Source organism: Populus alba, chromosome 19, assembly GCF_005239225.2.
Source record: "Populus alba chromosome 19, ASM523922v2, whole genome shotgun sequence".
NCBI lineage: Eukaryota > Viridiplantae > Streptophyta > Magnoliopsida > Malpighiales > Salicaceae > Populus > Populus alba.
The window spans coordinates 2,953,849-2,959,848 of NC_133302.1; positions in this window are offsets into that span (position 1 = coordinate 2,953,849).

Consider the following 6,000-nt stretch of genomic DNA (forward strand, 5'->3'; position numbering starts at 1 on the left):
ACAGTGGAACATATTGAATTCTCTGTAACCCTCAAATTAAATCTTAAACCATTTTCGACCAGCCAAATATCACTTTATGTTTTTCATCAAATGCAAAACAAAAAGTTTTCATCACTTCTGAAAACCTCTCCACAGGAATCACTTGAATTTCTTCAGAATGAGTTTACTTTAAATTGATGTGAAAATGATTTGTGTCTAGAATAGCTTTGAGATTCCAAAATTTCTGCATGAAAACAACTATTTGTCAAACTTTCCTTCACATAGCCTCATCCCTAAACCCGAATTAAATACTTGGGGGCATGATCAAGCTGGAGAGCAATAAAAAATGCATGATAGGGCTGGATGCATGATTCCCTTCCTATAAAAAATGTCAGGCAAAATTAACAACCCTTGAGATAAAGGGTGGAGGACAAAGAAGTTTAATGACATAAAGTCCTTCCTAGAGGTCAAAATAACAAGATATGACTCGAGTAAGCAAGACCGAAAAAGCCATCAATGTTTACTATCAACATTCCAACTATTAAGTAAAGAAAGACACCATGAAGAAATGGGGACCTATATTGCTCAGGTAAGTATACATGCATATTGATCATAATACATTGTTTTCAACATTGTCAAATTGGTGTTTCATCATCACATTTTGGATAGTGCGTTTTCTAACCCTACCTCATTTTGAGTGCGCCTTTGTGCCCTCACTTCCTTTTATGTGCGCCTTTGAGACACAATTTCTCAGGTAGTGCATTTTCTAACCTTATCTCATTTCGAGTGCGCTTTTGAGCCCTCACTTCTCAAGTAGTGCGTTTTCTAACCCTACCTCCTTTCAAGTGCACCTTTGAGCCACCACATTTTGGGTAGTGCGTTTTCTAACCCTACCTCATTTCGAGTGCGTTTTTGAGCCCTCACTTTCTTTTGTGTGCGCCTTTGAGCCACCATTTCTCAGGTAGTGCGTTTTCTAACCCTACCTCATTTCAAGTGCGTCTTTGAGCCCTCACTTATCAAGTAGTGCGTTTTCTAACCCTACCTCCTTTCGAGTGCCCCTTTGAACTACCACCATTTGGGTAGTGCGTTTTCTAACCCTACCTCATTTCGACTGCACCTTTGAGCCCTCACTTCTCTTTGTGTGCGGCTTTGAGCCCTCACTTCTCAAGTAGTGTGTTTTCTAACCTTGCCTCCTTTCGAGTGTGTCTTTGAGCTCTCACTTCTCAAGTAGTGTGTTTTCTAACCCTACCTCATTTCGAGTGCACCTTTGTGCCCTCACTTCATTTTGAGCGTTCCTTTGAGCTGTCATCTCTTGGGTAGTGCATTTTATAACCCTACCTCCTTTTCGAGTGTGGCTTTAAACCCTCACTCTTTTCATTTTCCACTTGGGTAGGTCACCCATTACAATGAGACCATCTCTTTTTGTAGGTAGGTCACCCATTACAACACAACCAATTTTCCATGTTGTTTTATCTGGGTAGGTCACCCATTACAATGAGATCATTCCTTCATCTAGGTAGGTCACCTTATTAGTACTTAAAAGTGCATGTTTATCAAGGTTTTATATCATCATTTTGCACTTGAAGTATCAATAACTGCACTAGACCAAAAGCAAACACAAGTAAAAAACACAAACAAGCAGATTTACGTGGTTCCCCAAAATCGGGTACGTCCACGGAGGCAATAGATTGTATATTATTGGAGGAATAATACAAACACTCAACTTAACCTAGTACAATCTCACAAAACCCAGTATTTCACTCTTACACTCAGTGTTTCTCTCAAATCTGCTCTTTCACACTCTTGAAATTGCACTCACTTGCACTCACCACAGTTTCTCTACATTTCTTGCTCTCACCACTTGCTCACTCTTTATCTCCATTTATAGGAGAGATGAGAGTATTGACAGCAACCAATAAAAAACCTACTCCTAACTACTACAATAAATATAGTAAATAAAAGTGATGGTGGTTGAAATTATTATTTAGAAAATCTAGACAAATCTCCACAACACAATGTAAAGTAAAAAGGATAGAATTAGAATTATTAACCCTAAAATTACAGCCTCAAACTATATATAGAAGTAAAGAAATTTTTGATATATCTCAATGGTTTTTTTAATTCATAATTTTAATGAAAAAAATAAAACATCAACTATTGATATATAGGTAAATTCCTACTTAAAAAACAATAAAAACACTAACTAAGAAAAATAATTAAATCTAAAATTAACTATAAAATAATTAAAATCACATGTTTTTGAAAAGTCATCAAAACATTTTCAAAAAATCATAAAAAGAATAAAAGATTGATTTATTTTTTTTTTATATATAATTTAGCCTTATTGTAAATGATATCAGATATAATGGAATGTAATGTGATGGTCCATTATATTTCTAATTTTTGCTATGTAATTTTTAAAATTATAATATAATGAAATATTTTAATTTAATGACTCATTAAATTACAAGCATTATATATATAAAAAAAGATTAAGTACTAAACCATTACATGATTAAGAATAATTACGCAGATATCTAATTACAAAAAGTGTGATAAGACCAAAGCATTACCAAGACAATATCACCCTTCAGGTCACTTTCATGATTTTAATGTAGAAATGATTATCAATAAGATGGAACATCCTTACTACATTACTTTTGGTTCCTACTTAAACATACATGAATTGAACCAAATTACTTTTGGTTCCTACTTAAACATTACTTTTTCCAAACAACCTTACTACAAAATAAATAAATAAAGTTGAGCAAACCCACTAAGCAATTACATATAATAAAATTTCATAAAAGAAAACTTCTAACGATATGTTTTATAATATGTAATGCAATGTAATGTAATGTAAATATAATCCATTATATTTTTATGTTTTGTTGAGTTATTTTGAAAATTATAATAAATGAAATATTGTAATTTAATAGCTTATTATATTACTAGCATATATATATTAAAAAAAGTAATAATCCATTACACGATTAAGAGTAATTATGAAGTGAATTACAAAAGGTATCATAAATACTAGATTTTAATTTTTACTATACGAGGACCAAAAGATTTTTTTTTTTTTTACTAAATGGAATGGATTTTTTATATATAAATTTAACTGACGAAAGGGAATGGATTTCTACTAAATATTATTATATTCATGAATATCACTTTGCAAGACAATCGAATCAAAACATTTATCAATAAAAAAATATGGCAGATATTTAAACATGCCAAATTTTCTCATAGGAAAAAAGTTAATATTTATTGTTATTATTACGAAAATCACGAAATCCTTAGTTGTTGTTATCTTAGTCGTAAGCAGTCACAAGAAATGGTTTCTTTAAAAATTAAACCGTTTATTTCTTCAACTGCTTGGATAATTTGTGGACAGCTTTTAATTTAACACATCTTAGTTAGACTGGTTCAAATTGAGAAATCTTTGTAAGTAAATGGTTAAATATGATCAAATTGTTTCATGAAGGCTCTCATCTGTGAATTAATTCAAAGATAATTCTGCCTTATCTGCTATTTCATGCATGTCACTTACATTCAAATACATATATATACATTACACTAATGAAGCCTCTAATTCAAATCAATCAATCCCAATGACAAAAACAAAAATTGATCGATTTCTAAGTCTATGATTCAAAGCAATCCATCCCAATACATTAAACATGTGGTATGTGGTTTACATTCTATCTTTTCGAAAATCAGATTCAATATTATTTCCAAAGACTGTATAAGGTTCAATCTCATTTATAATTCCACTCAATCAAAAGTTTTGATCATGGCCATCTATAAGCTAACTTTTCTTAACAGGGTTCCATGCACATTTTACATGCATTTGGATTGTGACTGCTTTGTTGCCCTTATAAATTACTTTTCAAACAGGGAAACCACCGTGAAGGGGACAACATTTTGAGAGGAGAGAACAATTAGACAAAGAAAAATAGAGAAGTAAAAAGAGAACAAAAAGGGGGTAAAATAAAGGAAAGAAAGAAAAAGAGAGGAGGAAGCAGACGAAGAAAAACAGAGAGAAAGAAGAGACAAAAACAAGATAAGAAAATATGAAAAATAAAAAGGATAAGCAGAAACACAAAAACAGAAAGAAGAAGAAACACAGAGAAACAAAAGAGAAAAGAGGAAGAACTGCTGCCTAGAACCATCACCTGGAATACCCGCTTGGCGCCATAACAACGTCATCGCCATAACACTGTGAATGACAGCACCACCACCCCAGGTTAGCTTCCCATTCGCTTCTTCCTCCTCCTTCTTCTGCTAATGAATAGTGGAGAGTGAATTATAATTCACTCTCCACTATTCACGTAGCATGTGAACAGCGAAGAATCCACTGTTCATGGACCAGATCGGGTTCGACCCACACCAAAATATGTTGGGTCAGGTCACGTCCGACCCAATCTTCTTTGAAATAGTTTTGTTGGGTCAAAATCGGTAGAATTACTTCTGGGCTGATCTCAGCCCAGCTAGGGTGGGGTCAACCCACATAATTGAACAAAGCCCATCCCTATGTAATATTATATAAAAACAACAAAAAATTTCCAAAATCTTTTCAAAAAATTTATGATTTTCTCGTAGAATTTTCTACTAATTTTGATTAATATTGGTTTATATTTGTATATTATAAAGATATAAATCTGATATTAAAACACTCGATTATTCTTCAAAATATTGCAAATATATATATATAGATATTAGAATAGTTAGGTTTTTTATCCGATAAGATAAGAATCTTCTATTTCATGCATATCACTTACATTCAAATACATATATATATAATTCAAATATAATTCTGCCTTATCTGCTATTTCATGCATGTCACTTACATTCAAATACATATATATACATTACACTAATGAAGCCTCTAATTCAAATCAATCAATCCCAATGACAAAAATAAAAATTAATCGATTTCTAAGTCTATGATTCATACCCCTCACCTATATATAAACATGTGGTTTACATTCTATCTTTCCGAAAATCATATTCAAGATTATTGCCAAACACTGTATAAGGTTCAATATTCTTATTTATAATTCCACTCAATCAAAAGTTTTGATCATGGCCATCTATAAGCTAACTTTTCTTAACAGGGAAGGCGCGTACGTTTTACATGCATTTGGACTGTGATTACTCTTTTTCCCTTATAGATTACATTTCACACAGGGAAGTCGCCTAAGTTTAAATTTTCATGTACCACTCCATATTGATAGTCTGTTTCTCTCTCTCTCTCTCTCTCTCTCTCTCTCTCTCTCTCTCTCTCTCTATCTAACTATCTCAAATGCTCACTGTGTTTGAATCAATTCTACAAGTGGCCGATATGAAAGAGATTTCCTCACTTTTATACAGTACATTAGAAAATTCAAAATATAGAAATAATTCAAAACATTAAAAAAAAATCATTGAAATTTTGAAAGTTTTTAAGATATTAAGAAATTAAAAAAAAAAAAACGTAAACAGGGAAATTTCGAAATTGCTCTTTGTTTTATGGCTCAATCCAAGGCAATTAAGGAAGGCTAAACAAAAAAATTCGAAATTTCTCTCCAAGCTTTAATTTTTTGGAAAATATGATCGTGGTGATGGAAATTTCATTATTTTAGACTAAATTATTTTTATTTAATTGTTAAGATTTTCTCAAAAAAATTAATTTTATTTAAATAGAAAAGATACTTATTAGGATATTCGGTATATTAGGATTTTATTTTTAGTGGATTATGTTTTTCTATTTAAGGATATAAAATATTTTCAATTTGAGATATATACTTCTATATTCGGAAATCTAGTGAAAATACTTACATTAAATTGTTAAAGCATTGATGAAATTATATAGACAGCATATATATATATATATAAAGAGAAAATGATTTTGTTCTTGAAAACAGGGAAAAATTATATTAAATTATCAATAGTTTGATAATCTGGCCTCCAATAGTTTGACAATAAGGATTAGTTCGGTAGTCTTGGAGCTAGAAGGACTTTTTCAGCGGTGTCTCC